At 40.2% G+C, this 17857-nt stretch overlaps 1 protein-coding gene across 1 annotated transcript in view; it reads left to right on the forward strand.

Annotated features, from left to right (window-relative positions):
* Positions 1-17857, forward strand: part of LOC136850233 (beta-mannosidase-like) — a 130610-nt gene that overhangs the window by 26378 nt on the left and 86375 nt on the right.

Raw genomic sequence — 17857 nt, forward strand, 5'->3', positions numbered from 1 at the left:
AAACCACAAGACGGAAGGAATTTAAACTGTATGACAATTTTCAGATATTCTGTTAAAAAAATTGTGTCCTGGAGGATTTCTTAAGAATAATTTATTTAATTGTGTAATCTCGGGTCATTATTTTTAAGGTTATTGCCGACAAGAAATTTCGAGAAAAGGGACTGTTATGACGTCTGCTTTTGATTGTAGATTTTCCTATTCGCTCTTCAGTCTGAAATTTCATAAACTCCAGAATATATCTGACTTTAAATGTATATTATTTCTGACATTACTGCGTCTTTACAATGTTTAGGACTTCATTGTTGCTATAAACTTTCAAATAACGATTCAGAATCACAAACGGGAACACTCCAGTAATAAGTTGGCAAATAACTTCCATTTTAACCAAGATTCTTTGCAAGAGTGTTCACCTGGAGAAAAGGAAGCCCTACTCTGCTCAATGCTTGACAAAGAATGATTCTGATTTTAATAAGTGTGATAACAGAAATGCCATGGAACTGGAACAAAGTTTCCCCAGAATACAATTGGACGTCAATCTCTACTTTTGCAACACTGTAGTGTTTGAAGCAAAAGGCAGTGGATCACAAGGGTTGTCTAGAAAAGGCCGAGGAAGTCAATACAATACTAAACTAAAGTTTTCAATGATTATTAAGAAATAGTAGAAAATCTTATCTCTACCAGCCAGTTGGGCTTGGAGAAATGCTCTTGATATAGTGGATATTATTTGCATAAAAATTGTGCAGCATCACCAAAGGTTGGATATTATGCCAAATCACTGCCAAGCAGTTGAGGTGAGGATGTACAAATCAATCTTCTTTCATAACCTATGTGCTACATCATCCCATTTGTAGGGACTTTGGACGATTATTCAAGTGGAATATATTAAGTATAGAAAACTGAGAATATGTCGGACAGCATAGTGTGACGTGGCTGCTAAGCTACAGGTGTGTAACAGCCTGGCTGTTGAAGTTAAGTTGGCCACTGTGCAACAAAGTAACAAAAAACTGTATCAAAAGTGTTGTTACACCACTAGGTTGCTCCCAACATTGTCTTAAGCCCCTCAGAGGGTGCTGTTCTCCCAGAGGGACATACTTTAATGCAGTTATGAAAGAGGTTTAGAAGTTTCTATTTATCTGAGTCCAAGATGGAAACCCAAATTTCCATAAATAACTGGAACCTGGAAAGTGTGATGGACACCAATAACGACCAAAGGAGGTCCATAAAACTCTACTACAGAAATTACACGCATCAAAAATATTTAGAAGGCACTCAGAAAAGAAGGGGATAAGATTCATCTTATGATTTATTATGAAAATATAAAAACGAGCCAGCTACTTCTTAACAACAATCCGGCGCCACCAGAAACATCTTAGAAGAGAAATAGTGTCATCTACAAATTTACATGCCCAGTGGAGGGATGCCACCACTCATATATCGGGATAACCACTGCCAAACTCTCTAAGATCTCTCCTGCCACCTTCAAGAAGGGGCCATGTTTAGCCATTACAGACACTGCCCTACTTATGAACATTCAAGTTACGAAAATTTAGAGATACGAACAAACGTGGTCTTAAATTAAAATTGTGTTTGGAGCACTCTTGCTTGAACACTTTTAAGTTCAGATTTTGTTCTGCACACGTATGCTGCTTAGTTTCAATTAATAAAATACTATACTCTGAAAAAAGTACTATACTCTATAAAATACAGTACTGTATGTACAGTGTACAGTACTGTATTGTGTTTTAGGATGAAAAACGTACAGCACTGTATTGACTTTATATCATATTCTACTTCAGTAGGCGTGAAGACCAACTTACAAACAATTCAAGATACAAACAACCATTCAGAACATAACCCCTTCATATGTAGGGTAGTGTTTGTATGTGCAGAAACATAACAAAATACCTAAAAGAAGAGCTTATAAAGATTATAGACCAGGCAACAAACCACCGACGCCTATGGCTTCTCGAGGCACTGTATATATTAAAAAAAGTCTGAACACGGTGAAAGAAACTGAATTTCTCCTCACCATCGTAAGGAGAAATATAAAAAATCAAATGGCACCAAACACTAACAAAGAGAAAGAGAGAGAGAGAGAGAGAGAGAGAGAGAAGTGGAGAAGGTTGGGGGGGAGAGAGAGAAGGTGGGGGAGAGAGAGAAGTGGAGAAAGTGTGGGGGGGGAGAGAGAGAGAGAGCACTGGATGTTGGCTGCATGTGACCTGGGTGATCTTTAATACTACCCACACCACTGGAGGCTACCCGAGCCACCTCCAACCAACAATATTGATTAGGCCTAGATGATCACAACGCCTCCAAGACCGATTTCGTCATCAACCCGCTATCAATCAAAGTTCAGTCCACTAACCGATCCGCCAGCTGTAAACCACCTGCATGCTACTATATATACCTGTGTAACATGCATGTCAGTTCATTCGATCTTGTAACTCTCCCCGATGACACCAGAACGTGTGTCAAAACGTTAGGGGAAATAAAACTAAGACAACAGAAAAACTTTACATGTCCTTCGAAAACTTGAGACACCAGCTACACATTGATGAAATAAAGATTGTAAAACGAATAAAGAAGGCTGTGCAAATTGAATGCTGTAGAAACAGCCATTATTTTCAATAATAATAATAATAATAATGATAATAATAATGGTCCCAGTGCTTGGCCTTTGGCCTAAATTCTGTATTCAGTTCAGTTAGTTCAGTAATAATAATAATAATAATAATAATAATAATAATAATACAACTTAAAGAAAACACCAAAACGTGCCTAAATTCCAGAGTAACAAAATCCACAGTCATAAACATATAGGTGTGTAGTATCTGTAGGCACTTGGTAACTTTTTCACGTTTGCCAAAAAGCATGACACATTAGTTTCCTTTACAGAAATGGTGATATTATTCGCATATTACACGCTGCTAAGAATCATAAAGGGCCAAATAGTAGTGAAATACATTCACCCCATATGTGCATTTCTGGCATTACTCCTTCCTTCTGCAAATCATTTCTTCCATTATAAAGTTTGTGGACTGTGTCACACGCTGTGTGAAATGGGCTCCACAGCAGCAGTGGTCTGTGGCTTTATAAGTGGTGTAATGACAACACAGAATAAAAGAAAAAATATGAAATTCATTCACAACACTTTGCAGTAATCTACTTTAGCCCGATCGTAGCTTGTGAAGTTGTCTGCCAGGGGCCTATTCCTTAGAACGGCTCCCTGTCTTGCAGTGAATGCTAAAATAAATTCCGTTAAACTGAAATACTTGTATTTTGCTTTGTGTGAGATGACTGGGGAATTGAGATTAGGCTTACCTTCTCTCTCTCTCTCTCTCTCTCTCTCTCTCTCTCTCTCTCTCTCTCTCTCTCTCTGTAGGGGTTTTTTAGTGTGCAAGCTGTGGGCTGTCTCTCAGCAGCTACAAAGTCACTGCCTCGAACTGTCTCTGTCTGTACCTTGCCCTCTCCAGACAGCATATCTTATTCTTTGTATGAGCTTATAGAATAAAGGTATTCAACACAACTCTCTCTCTCTCTCTCTCTCTCTCTCTCTCTCTCTCTCTCTCTCTCTCTCTCTCTCTCTCTCTCTCTCTCTCTTTCTCTCAAAAATCCTAAGAAAACCTTACTTTTAATACTCTGGGCGTATTGAAAAACGATGTAAACTGCATTTTTATTGAATTTATCATCAAAAAAACCTCCAAATTTTGATTATTCTGACATTTTGGAGCCATATTTCTTCCGTCAGATCAGCATACAATGCATCGTAAACCAAGAAATAATTTCCGATGAATGTATCTGAAAAGCATCGTAAGCTGGACCTGTCGTAACCTGGGGACTGCCTGTTTATGTGTGTATATATATATATATATATATATATATATATATATATATATATATATATATATATATATATATTTCTTCTTTTCTTTTAACGTGCTTTTATTCCCATTTATGTATGGGGTACGATACCTTCTTTTTGAAGGACTTTTGATTTGGCTTTGGGGTAGACCTGTGGTCTCGATCGGCTGCCCTGCCTGACATCGCTAGACCCCGGTACGTATGTTTCATGTATCATACCAGACCCAACGCCCTTTCTTCCCAGCAGCGAAGTTATTATGCGGGTATGGCGAGAGTTCGAGACGTGTGAGATGTTTGTTATGTTTTTAGAAGGTGTTGTAGTGGCTTTGTTTTGTGTGTGTATTTAGTCTGTAACATCCATTTGCTTTTTAAGCAAACCTATCCGTTGATTACATATATAATCCCGGATGTCTACACGGATAGCAAAGTGTCTGCCTCTCTGATCAGCCGGCTTTATGGATTGAACCAGCGCCACAGACCTCTACGAAGTCCGAAGCTGCTGCTGTAACTGACTGATATCGATATATATATATATATATATATATATATATATATATATATATATATATATATATAATATATATATATATATATATATATATATATATATATATATAAATATATAATTTATATATGTATAATATACATATACAGGCAATCCTCAGGTTATGATGGATCCGGCTTACAACGTTCTGAGGTTGCAATGCTTTTCAGATATATTCATCAGAAATTATTTCTCAGTTTACGACACGTTTCAGGGTTACGAAACGTTGTACGCCCATCTGACAGAAGAAATATGGCTCCAAAATGGCAGAATAATCAAAATTTGGAGGGTTTTTTGATGAAAAACTCAATAAAAATGCAGTTTACATTGTTTTCAATACACCCAGAGCATTAAAAGTAAGATTTTCTTAGGATTTTTGACGATTTTACAGTTTACAACGATTTATGGCTTACGACGTGGCGTAAGAACGGAACCCCCATCGTAAACCGGGGACTGCCTGTATATATATGTATATACCGTATATATATACACACAGTCAAACCTTGACTTTTGAGTGAACCAACAAACAAGTTTTCCAAGATTTGAGCTATGAGCCAGAGAGCCTGGGAAACGCCATCTCCCAGCATGTCTGCCATTGCCAGCACCGAGATGCCTGGCTGACCAATTTCATTCGGTTCACATGGTTATGTTACCGTGCAAGCATCTCCACAGCATCTCATAGCATTTCTTGCTTTGTTTTCTCGCTGTGCCCCCTGTATTTTGGAACATTTCTTAGTTTTCACCAGGGGTCATAAGAAAGTGAGTGTTAAGACCAGTGCTGAGAAGAAGAAAAGGCCAATTTCCTTGGATATGAAGCGTGAATTCATAGAAAAACACAATCAAGGTGCGCGTGTTATGGAATTGGAGAGGCAGTACGACTGGACTACTTCTATGATCTGTACAATTTTGAAGCAGAAATAAAAGCTATAACACCAGCCAAAGGCATTAAGATTATTTCAAAACTCCGAACCTCCGCCCATGAAGAGATGGAGAAATTGTTGTTGGTGTGGCTGAATGAGAAGCAGGTCAGGTAATAACGTGACAGAGGGCATCATCTGTGGGAAGGCATGAAACATCTATGCAGATTTGGTGCAGAAGGCGGCAGGAACATCGACGGATGAGGCATCGGAAGAGTCATTCAAAGCCAGTCGGGCTGGTTTGATAATTTTAAAAAGAGGACTGGCATTCACTCTGTTGTCAGGCATGGTTAGACAGCAAGCTCCGATGTGAAGGCAGTTGAGGAGTTTGTTAAAAGGTTTGCTGAACTGGTAGAAGCAGAAGGATACGTTGCCCAGCAAGTCTTCAACAGTGATGAGACAGGGTTCTTCTGGAAAAGATGCCGAGGAGGACCTATATTACAGCAGAGGAGAAGAGCTGGCCAGGCCACAAACCTATGAAGGATAGGCTAACCCTTGCGCCATGTACAAATGCAAGTGGTGACTGCAAGGTTAAGCTGCTACTTGTATATCACTGAGAAACCCCCAGAGCCTTTAAGTCCCACAAGATAACCAAAGAAAATCTGCAGGGTATGTGGAGGGCAAACTCAAAGCGTGAGCCATCAGGGATATCTTCGTTCTGTATGTAAATGTGATTATTTGTTCTACCATCTAGAATTACCTCACCACAAATAACTTATCCCTGAAAGCCCTTTTCATCCTCGACAATCCTCCCGAGCACCAACCAAACCTCACAGACGACATCTACAAAGAATTAGTATATTGAGGTCCTCTTCCTTCCACCTAACACCACCTGTATCCTGCAGCCCATTCACCAGCAGGTGATTTCAAATTTCAAAAAGCTTTTCATCAAGCACCTGTTCAAGTGCAGCATTCAGGTTATGGAGGTCACAAACCTCACCCATCAAGAATTCTGGAAGGATCATTGCAATATCGTGACCTGCCTCAAAATTATCGACATGGCCTGGCAGGGTGTTACAAGGAGGACCTTAAACCTGTGTGGAAGAAGCTGTGGTCTGACGTTGTGTCTGAATGGGACTTCAGAGGATTCAAACCTGAAGAGCTAGTGGTGGAGAATGTTGTGTCCCTCAGAAGGTCCATGGGCCTGGAAGTGGATGAAGAAGATGTTGACGACCTCGTTGAGGAGCACAATGAGGAACTGACAATGGGGGAATTAAAGGAGCTATGCCAGCAGCAGCATATGGCAGCTTTGCAGGTTTTGGAGGAGGAGGAAAAGTAGAAACAAGTGTCAGCGGAGGTTACTACAAGTGAGATTAAGGAAGTGTTGGGAATGTGGGAGAAAATTGTATATAGTGTTTATTGAAAAGAAACACCTGAAAAAGTTGCAATAGGTTGTGTGTCAGAGCTGTTTAATGACACTTGCCTAGCTCATTTTCGAAAATTTTGACAGACAGGAAGAAGCATACCTCCTTGGACAGGTTTTTAGTGAAACACCTTGCACATGAAAGTGAGGAAAATGTGCCAAAAAAGGCAAAAGTCAATGAAGAAGAAGGTTAAAAGTAAAAAAGTAGCAGTTAAGCTTAGTTATAAAGTGTAGCATACATAGTGTGTAAGTTAAATTTAACAATTCAGCATTAAGTGTGCAGCAAGTAAGTTAAGTTAGCGATACAGCACGACGTGAAAAAACTCGGTGAAGAAGATGATTAAAAATAAAAAAAGTAGCAATTATGTTGAGCGATAAAGTGTAGCATGCATGGTGTGTACGTTAAATTTAGCAATACAGCATTCAGTGTGTAGCGAGTGAGTTAAGTTAGCGATAGAGCACGGCGCAAAAAGACCTCTGCCATTCTCCTCCCTCCCACCACCACCACCCGTACCCACGAAGACACTTACTAGCCCACTCATCTTGCTGCTCCACCTCTGCCAGCATCTTCATGTGATCTTCAAGGTAAAGTGCACTTAATGAAACCAGTTTATTTCTTTACATTCACTTTTATTATGCATTATTATTTTTTATACATTATTTGTTATTTATAAAGTACACGTTTCTTAATTCAAAAACACATAACAACAAAAATTGGTGTTTAGGGGCTGGAACAGATTAATAGTATTTCCATTCATTTTACTGGGAAAATCTGATTTGATTTACGAGCAAACTGAGTTACGAGCTCGGTCATGGAACAAATTAAACTCGTATGTAAAGGTACCACTGTATGTATGTGTGTGTGTGTATGTATATATATACACATACATACATACATATATATATATATATATATATATTTATATAATGGAACTAGTAAATGCAAATGGCAAAACAAAGAATACAGATAAAACTGAGACAGAGAGAAAACAGAAAAGGGGCGATAGCAAATTAAGCGATCCCAGATGTTGAGGACAACCAACCGGCACCTATAAGAAACATGTTTTGTTTCTTGCATGTACAAAATATGTGGTCAGCACTTTTAGTGAATCCTTTACTAGAGGTCAGAGGTTAACTGAAGAAGAGAACACCTGAGAGCCTTCCTAAGCCTGATGGTCTGCCGACATTTTGGCGGCAGTAAAATATTTAACAAACATCATACTAACTAAGGGTGGCCAAAATTCATGCTGTTAGAAAGACTCTTATATATAGGGACTTTTGAACCAGAAGTTAGTGAGAGATAGGGCACCAAAGGGAGAGTGTGTGAGATTCAGTGGAGTGAGAGGGAGACTGACAAGGCCCCGAGACCGATTAGTGAACTTATAAAAATTTCTGTGCCCAAAGACTAAGTGAGAATTCTAAGTCCAGGTTGCAGACTAAAGAATATTCAATGTGCCTTAGATAAAGTCTCAGCTACTACCCAAGACAACAGGTGGAGGGGAATTTATAATTTTTAAGACACTAATTAATTTAGAAAGGGGAAAACATATTTTATTCTGCACTAGGATTTTAAAACTCTGTGTATTTACCAAGATACCAGTTGAGCTCAAGAGACTACACCACAAGCAAGTTCGTTCCTACTTATGTGAAATTCCATAGTGCAACAGATATAGCTTTCCAAAGAATAAAATTCTACTACATATATATATATATATATATATATATATATATATATATATATATATATATATATATATATATATATATATATATATATATATATATATATATATATATATGTATATGTATATATATATATATATATATATATATATATATATATATATATATATATATATATATATATATATATATGTATATATATATATATATATATATATATATATATATATATATATATATATATATATATATATATATATATATATATATACATATATATATATATATATATATATATATATATATATATATATATATATATAAATTCTTATATATTTCCATTCATCCCTTTACCCAGTTAGATAGAAATTCAAATTTAACGGCAGCTGAGAAGATGCCATAACAGGAAGTGAACTGAGGTAGGCCTACCCTGCCCCCAGATCGCCTGATTTGGGGTAAACAATACCACTCCTTAGCCCCCACCATTGAATGTTTTGGGGTCAGATAGTCGTTAAGGACATAGGGGTGAATCCGGGCTGTAGATAGGCTATTATCCTAAGTCTAAGTCCTTAACTATAAGACCTATTTTCCCTACAACCTTTCGCTGGCTGTGTGACTGCTTTCTGATAGCTGATGTCCTGTGCTTCAAGCCAAACAACAAAGCGGACGTGATGCCCTGCAAGATGGGCGCCAGACATTCCATATCCAACCGCCACAGTATCGAGTGGTGCTCTCCTTTTCATTTCTCTGGGTAGAGCGGAATGTAAGACTCTGGCGGCCAATTTTTGTCTAATGCTACGAGCTCTAAGCAGAAGGAATAAGGTATGTCTGGAAGCATTCGGTCCCAAGCCAGTTTCATTTTCTTCTCGTGAATTTCTCTCCATTTTCCGAATTTCCAACTTTTCATTCTCTTAAACAAAGCCCCCTTTGTTCAATCAAACCTAACAACCAAGCTGCCCCATGATTTGCCCCTAAACTCCAGTTAAATTAATTCAGTGATCAGAATTAGATTACTCTCTCCATAGTGTTACCACGGGCTAATTAAATTTAATTGATGAATTCCTCCATTGTGCATAATTAAGTTCATGGGAGAGAAACTCATTCAGTTTTGAATGCTAATCTGGAATTCTCTTCCAGAACCTGTTATCCAGCCCCTCTGACGGTCTATGTCCCTGCTAGAACAAAACCTTAGCATATACATCTAACTGCCATCTTGCCAAGTGCCAGAGTCTTCTGATTAGCAGTCCGGGACACCAAACGATTCCCCCCCTTGCTAACCCCATTGTGTTACAGCAAAAGAAAACAAAATATGTCAACCAGTGGCAACCTTCACGGTCAATTTTGTGTCAGACTATTTCAGGGCCGTAGCCTTTTATATTCAGCAATTTGCTATGGATTGTCTAGTTTTATTGCATATTGTATGTGCTTGCTTGCTGCACCGTCAGCCTTTTCACCTTAATTTCCTGAGTGCTTCATTTATAAATAAATTCAGTTTAAAGTAAATAACTGGTTAATTTTCTCCCAACCATGGTGACCTCCAATTCTCTGTTTAGTCAAATATGATATCAAGGTAAGTCAGTTTATCCATTCCATGTGCTGCTTACATTTTGGGTGTTTTGTGTTGGCTTTCAAGGCAGTTAATTAAAATAATCAAACCCCATTCTTCCAACCAGCCCCAGAATGTAACAGTATATATATATACATATATATATATATATATATATATATATATATATATATATATATATATATATATATATATATATATATATATATATATATATATATATATATATATATATATGTGTGTGTGTATATACATACATACATACTTACAGTGGTACCTTGACATACGAGTTTAATTCGTTCCATGACCGAGCTTGTAACTCACTTTGCTCGTAAATCAAATTGAATTTCCCCATTAAAATGAATGGAAATACTATTAATCCATTTCAGCCCCCCAAACACCAATTTCTGTTGTTACATGTTTTGAAATAAGAAAAATGTACTTTATAAATAACAAATAATGTAAAAAAAATAATAATACATAATAAAAGTGAATGTAAAGAAATAAACTGGTTTTATGAAGTGTACTTTACCTTGGAGATCACACAAAGACGCTAGCGGAGGTGGAGCAGAGAGAAGAGTCGGCTAATGAGTGTCTCAGTGGGTACAGAGGGTGGTAGTGGGAGGGAGGAGATTGGCGGAAGAGGTTTTTTCACATCATGTTCTATTGCTAACTTAACTTACTCACTACACACTTTATCGCTAAACTTACTGTAATTGCTACTTTTGAAAAATTTTATTCTTCTTCACTGAGTTTTTTCACGTTGCACGCTATCACTGACTTAACTTACTTGCTACACACTTAATGCTGCATTGCTAATTTTTTAGCAGGATGATTAAGACATGAAGTATGATCTTAAAGTGTTACTTTATTAACAAACTACAGTGGTATTTATATGAATTGCTGACCAATGAGCAGCCAGGAAATTTACATATATAGTAACTAACACCAATAGTGCACATGCATTTGATTTTAGACTTTGTGTCTTTTGAATATGTGAAAATCAGGTGTTCTTTTGAATATATGAAAATCAGGTGTGTCACGGAAGTGGCGCCATCCCGCTGACTTGATTTGTTGCTAAGGAGCATGGTGTGGGAATCACGGTCCACGAGCCAGGTGTGATGCAGATGTCATTAAGTATACCTTAGTTTTACCAGACCACTGAGCTGATTAACAGCTCTCCTAGGGCTGGCCCGAAGGATTAGACTTATTTTACGTGGCTAAGAACCAATTGCTTACTTAGCAACGGGACCTACAGCTTATTGTGGAATCCGAACCACATTATAGCGAGAAATGAATTTCTATCACCAGAAATAAATTCTTCTAACTCTTCATCAGCCGGCAGGGGAATTGAACTCCGGCCCATCGAGTGACAGTCTGAAGCTCAACCGACTCAGCCAACAAAGGGCTTGCAGATGTCATGCAGGTGGTGACAGACTGTCTGCGAAGCGTGGGAAACTTTTCACGTGGCACAATATCCCACCTTTAAAGTTGACCAGGGAGTTGCAGAGAGCATCCAGCCCTTGAAAATTGGACTGGATGAGTAATGTCACTGGGCAAATACACTGGTTTCAGGCGGTCGATGACCACCCAGTCTGTTGTGCCGTGGATGTCGATCAAGAAGGCTTTCTGCTTGCAGTCGATGACCTGGTAGGGGCCTGTGTAAGGCTGGGTTAAAGGCGGTCGAATGGCATCTGTTCTGTTGAACAAGTGTGTTGCAGTATGCAGATTTGGGGATAAAGGTCTTGTTGGTTGGCTTATAGGATGGGCGGTCAAGGGCAAATTTTCCAACGATGGTCCGGAGTCTGATGATGTCAGGTGAGGTGTTATTGTCGGGGAAGAATTTGCCAGGCATCACGAGCAGATTGCTATACACCAACTTGGCTGTTCATAGGTCAAGGTCGTCTTAAGGTGTGGTCCAAAGGCCGAGGACCCATGGAAGCTGCTAGTACCAGGTTGAGGGGTTGCAGCAAGACATCAGGGCTGCTTTCAAGGTGCTGTGGAACCTCTCGACCACGACATTGGATTCGGGATGGTAGGTGGTTGTGTGATGCAACTGGGTGCTGAGGAGGCAGTTTAGGGACGTCCAGAGCTGCGACGTGAAGGTAGTGCCTCTGTTGGAGGTGATGTGATCAGGTACTCCAAATCTGGACACTCATGATGAGAGAAAGGCACTGGCACATGCTGCTGCTGATGCCTCCGTCATAGGGGTGGCTCCGGGCCATCTTGTCGAGCGGTCGACCATTGTGAGTAGGTACCAATGCCCTTTGGAGCGTGGGAGGGGTCCTACAATGTCGATGTGAACATGGGTGAAATGGTGTTGCGGTTTATTAAAGGAGCCCACACCTGAATTTGTGTGACACTGGATTTTGGAGAGCTGACAGGAGGAACATTCACTGGCCCATGACTTTGCGTCTTTCGATATGCCGTGCCAGATGAAGTGCTTCTTCAGGAGGGTGGCTGTGGATCCGTCCTGAAGGGTGTGCCAGACCGTGGATGATGTCGAAGACATGATGCCTGAGTGCCTGTGGGATCCATGGGTGTGAGCAGCTGGTGCTGATATCACAGAGGATGGAGGTAGGGCTGTTGTAGTTGAGGGAAACGTCATGCCATTACAGAGACGTTATGGGGGTCTTGCAGGCTTTGAGCTCTGGGTACTGCTGTTGCTTAGCCGCCAGCTGCTGGTAATCGAGGCCTAGGTGTACTGCATCGATAGAGATTCTGGAGAGGGCTTCAGAAACGGGGTTGTATTTCCCAGGAACATGGTGAAGGGTGCAGTTGAATTCGGCGATGGCTGACGAGTGGTGGCGCTAACGGGGTGACCAAGCATTGTACTGTCGGTTCATAGAATGTACTAGTAGCAGATGGTCAGTTTGAAGGGTGAAAGGCGTGGCCTCCAAAAAATGTCGGAAATGTTTGACGGTGAGGTATGCTGCTAGGAGCTCGCTGTCAAACGTAGAGTAGTTTGTCCCTGTCTTGCTAAGTTTCCTGCTAAAAAAGGCGAGGGGTCGAGGACGACCGTGGATGATCTGCTCCAACACAGCTCCTATGGGTACGTTGCTGGTGTCTGTGGACAGCAGTAGAGAATGACTTGGTGCAGGGAAAGAGAGGGCGGTGGCCTTGGCAAGGGCATTTTTGGTGGATGTGAAGGTGGCTTCCTGCCAGGATCCCCAGGCGAGGGCCTTGGGCTTGCCCTTGAGGACTTTGTAGAGCGGGGCCAAGGTTGAGGTGATGTCGAGCAAAAAGCGATGATAATAGTTCACCGTTCCGATGAATTCTTGTAGACCCTTGATGGTGGTAGGGGTGGGGAACTTCCTGATGGCAGTGACCTTCTCTGGCAAGGGATGGACACCCTCAGGTGTTATGAGGTGCCCCAAGAATTCTACCCTCTTGGTGGCAAAGGAGCATTTGTCATATCGGACAATGAGGCCATTTTCATGCAGGCGTTGGAGGACGTTGTGCAGGTGTTGGGGGTGCTCTTCCTTTGATGCAGAGAAAATTAAAATATTATCAACGTAACGGATGCAGAAGGGAAGGTCTCCCAGGATGCCATCCATCAGTTGCTGAAAAGTAGCTCCTGCACTGCGGAGGCCAAAGCAGGAGTAGCTGAAGGTGAAGGTGCCGAAGGGCATTGTGATGGCGGTCTTTGAGATGTCATCGGGATTCATGGGGACCTGGAAGTAACCTTTGAGAAGATCCAGCTTTGAGAAGATTTTTGCACCATGTAGGAAGGTGGTCACGTCTGTGATGTTAGGGAGGGGTTAGTGGTCAGCCTTGATCACACTCAGCCTTCTGTAGTCCCCTCATGGGCGTAGGGTGCCATCCTTTTTTGTTACTATGTGGAGGGAAGATGTCCAAGGACTGGATGCCTTTTGACACAAACCCATCTTTTCCATCTCTGCGAAGGTATTCTTTGCAGCGACGAGCTTTTCGGGTGGCAGGCATTGGAAATGGGAGTGTACGGGAGGGCCTGAGGTTTTAATGTGGTGGAAAATGCTGTGCTTGGCAGGGATTTAATGAGGCTGTCATAGTTCAGGTTTGAAAACATCTGGCAAGCAGGTATACAAAATCATCATGGGCGTCGTGGACATATTGGTGTCATTGACGAGGAGCCTGTTGGCAATGTCCATGAGCCATTGGTGGTGTGCCAAGAAGTCCGCCCCGAGGAGAGGTATTGAGATGTCTGTGATGATAAACAACCATTGGTACTTTCTGTCTCTGAGATTAAGGGCAAGATGCTTCTGACTGAAGGTAAGGATGGGAGAGCCGTTGGCAGCTGTAAGTCAGACGTCGGATGGCTGTGGGCATTTGGTTGGTTGACTGGATACAGGCAGAAGGGAATGGCAAGCCCCTGTGTTGACCAAAAAACGAGTACTGTGGTGGAATCAAGGATAAAAAAGACAGAGGTGCTGATAGAGCACGTAGGCTTGGATATGCGATTAGTACATTAGTATGGCCCCTGGTTGACAGATACGCACCTGTTACGGCTACCGCGAGGGGTGGTAGCCGTTTCACGCGTTTTTTGGCCATGGGAACCTTGGGAGGCAGTTCTTGGTGGTAGGGCTGAATATTCTGTGGTATCGGCAAAACTGGAACGGCAGCGATTACTGCTGCATGTGGTCGGTGCCCTTGGGTTTCTGAAGGTGGAATGGGCAGCGAGGGTTTGTCCTGGAAGTTTGTGAGGGTTTAAGGGCAATGGTGGCCTCTGTGGCATTAAGAAGGTCGTCTGTTGCTGAAGGGTTGGATGTACTTAGGAGGGCGGCAAAGGCGTGGGCATGGCGGCGGTTTGCAGCAATGTGGGTGTCCGTCAGATTTATTGCTAGGGTGGCAAGGACATCGTGAGGTGTGTCTTTGATGTCAGTCAATGCTGCCCTTACTGGCATTGGCAGGCGCTGCAGCCAGAGTGCCTTGAGGATGTCAGTGGATCTGGGAGAACCATCTGCTGTAGGAGGAAGACGGGCAAGGGCTCTCATCTCGAGAGGGGCAGCAGATGGGGCGATGATCACCCAAGGGTTGTTGTACCGCGTTGAAGATCTGTTGTACACAAACGGCTGGGGACGGTGTGAATCTGTCCAGTAGGATCTCCTTCAGGTCTTCGTACTGCAAGACGTCGGTGCCCTCAGCAACCAGCCACTCCGTTAGCTGGGGAAAGAGGTGGTCTGGCAGGGCAGTGAGGGCGTACTCTGCCTTGGACGACGAGGACCGTACGCCCTTGATTTGAAGTGTGACTTTGGCCTGATGGAACCAATTGTAGGCGCTAGTTGGTGTGAAAGTCAGAAGCTTGACCTGGGCGATGGTGTCAGAAGGAGCGGCAGAAGGGGATTGCAATGAGTCTTCATCAGATATCTTTGCTGGGTGTAGGTGTGGAAGGGTCACCACTTTAGCAGGATGATTAAGACGAGAAGTATGATCTTAAAGTGATACTTTATTAACAAACTACAGTGGTATTTATATGAATTGCTGACTAATCACTGGTCAGGAAATTTACATAGTAACTAACAGACTAATGGTGCACATCCATTTGATCTTAGACTTTGTGTTTTCTGAATATGCAAAAATCAGGTGTTCTTCTGAGTATATGAAAATCAGGTGTGTCACGGAAGTGGCGCCAACCTGCTGGCTTGATTTGTTGCTAAGGAGCATGGCGTGGGAATCACAGTCCACGAGCCAGGTGTCACACAGGTGGTGATAGACTGGCGGCAAGGCGTGGGAAACTCTTCATGTGGCACAAATTTAATTTATGCACTACTTATGCTACATTGTATTGCTATACTTAATTGCTACTTTATATATATATATATATATATATATATATATATATATATATATATATATATATATATATATATATATATATATATATATATATATATATATATATATATATATATATATATATATATATATATATATATATATATATATATATATGTATTGCTATGAACGTCCAAGGGATACTTACTTGATTCTGGGCGGTAAATGGATGAATGCGGGGAGTTCCTTACATTATCAAGAAATCTACTGTATTTATTACACATATGACTCAATATTAGGGCAACTTCATGCGCAAAGCAAGGGAAAATCTGTGGCTTAGGGCTTTCTGCATGTGAGGGAAAATTACGTAAACTCAAGGGTCCTCTTAGCCCTTAAACGCCGAGCCTCTATTTACAAAAGCGTCTCCCGTATGCCGGCGGCATTCGGGAGTGAGCGCCGAAGCGGAAAAAAAGTTTTAAAAAAATCACAGCACGCTTAGTTTTTAAGATTAAGAGTTCATTTTTGGCTCCTCTTTTTCCACATTGCCTGAAGTTTAGTATGCAACCATCGGAAATGAAAACAATATCATTATCATATATAAATATTGGAATATATGACAGCGCAAAAAAAAATTTCATATATAATTGTATACAAATCGCGCTGTGATCAAAACGGTTAAAGCTAATTAGTTATTTTTTTCGTTGTATTGTACACTAAATTGCGATGATTTTCGTATATAACAAATTTTAAAACGATCAAAGCAACACAGAGAAAATATTATCACAAAATGATGCATGAATTCGTAATGCGCGGACGTAAAAAAATGTTTTTTTCAAAAATTCACCATAAATCTAAATATTGTGCTAGAGACTTCCCGTTTGTTGCAAAATGAAGGTAATTGATTGACTATTACTATACTGTAAGTGAATTAGCTTACAGTTCCATTTTTTTACCATTTCGGTCGAGTTAAAGTTGACCGAAGTTCGAATTTTTTCTATTAATCGTGATTTATATGAAAATATTTCAAAACTGATAAAAGCTACAACCATGAGCTATTTTTTGTTGTATTCTACATGAAATTGCGCACATTTTCATGTATAATACTCTATGTAACGCCTAATATAAAACGGTGCGAAAATTACGACAATGTGACTCAAGAATTTCTGAGATTTTCAGCAGAGTTACCGCGCGCGGAGGGAAGGAAAAAGATTTTTTCAAATATTCACCATAAATCGAAATATTGTGCTAGAGACTTTCCGTTTGTTGCAAAATGAGGGTAAATGATTGAATGTTACTAGAATGTAAGAGTTTTAGCTTACAATTGCGTTTTTTTACCATTTCGGTCGAGTCAAAGTTGACCGAAGGTTGAAATTTTGTCACCTACCTTGATTTATATGAAAATATTTCAAAACTGATAAAAGCTACAACCACGAGTTATTTTTTGTTGTATTTTACATGAAATTGCTGACATTTTCATGTATAACACTTTATGTAACGCCTAATATAAAATGGTGCGAAAGTTACGACAAGGTGACTCAAGAAATTCTGAGATTTTCAGCAGAGTTACTGCGCACTGAGGGAAGGAAAAAGTTTTTTTCAAATATTCACCATAAACTGAAATATTGTGCTAGAGACTTTCCGTTTGTTGCAAAATGAAGGGAAATGATTGAATGTTACTAGAATGTAAGCGTTTTAGCTTACAATTGCATTTTTGGACCATTTCGGTTGAGTCAAAATTGACCGTAGGTTGAAATTTTGTCACTTACCGTGATTTATATGAAAATATTTCAAAACTAATAAAAGCTACAACCACGAGTTATTTTTTGTTGTATTCTACATGAAATTGTGCACATTTTTATTTATAACACTTTATGTAACACCTGATATAAAACGGCGCGAAAATTACGACAAGGTGACTCAAGAAATTCTGAGATTTTCAGCAGAGTTACCGAGCGTGGAGGGAAGGAAAACGTTTTTTTTTTTTTCAAAAATTCACCATAAATCGAAATATTGTGCTAGAGACCTCCAGTTTGTTACAAAATGAAGGTAATTGATGGAATATTACTAGACTGCAAGTGTTTTAGCTTACAATTGCATTTTTTGACCATTTCGGTCGAGTTAAAGTTGACTGAAGTTCGAATTTTTTCTATTTATCGTGATTTTATGAA

Source organism: Macrobrachium rosenbergii, chromosome 21 (genome assembly GCF_040412425.1).
Source record: "Macrobrachium rosenbergii isolate ZJJX-2024 chromosome 21, ASM4041242v1, whole genome shotgun sequence".
Lineage (NCBI taxonomy): Eukaryota > Metazoa > Arthropoda > Malacostraca > Decapoda > Palaemonidae > Macrobrachium > Macrobrachium rosenbergii.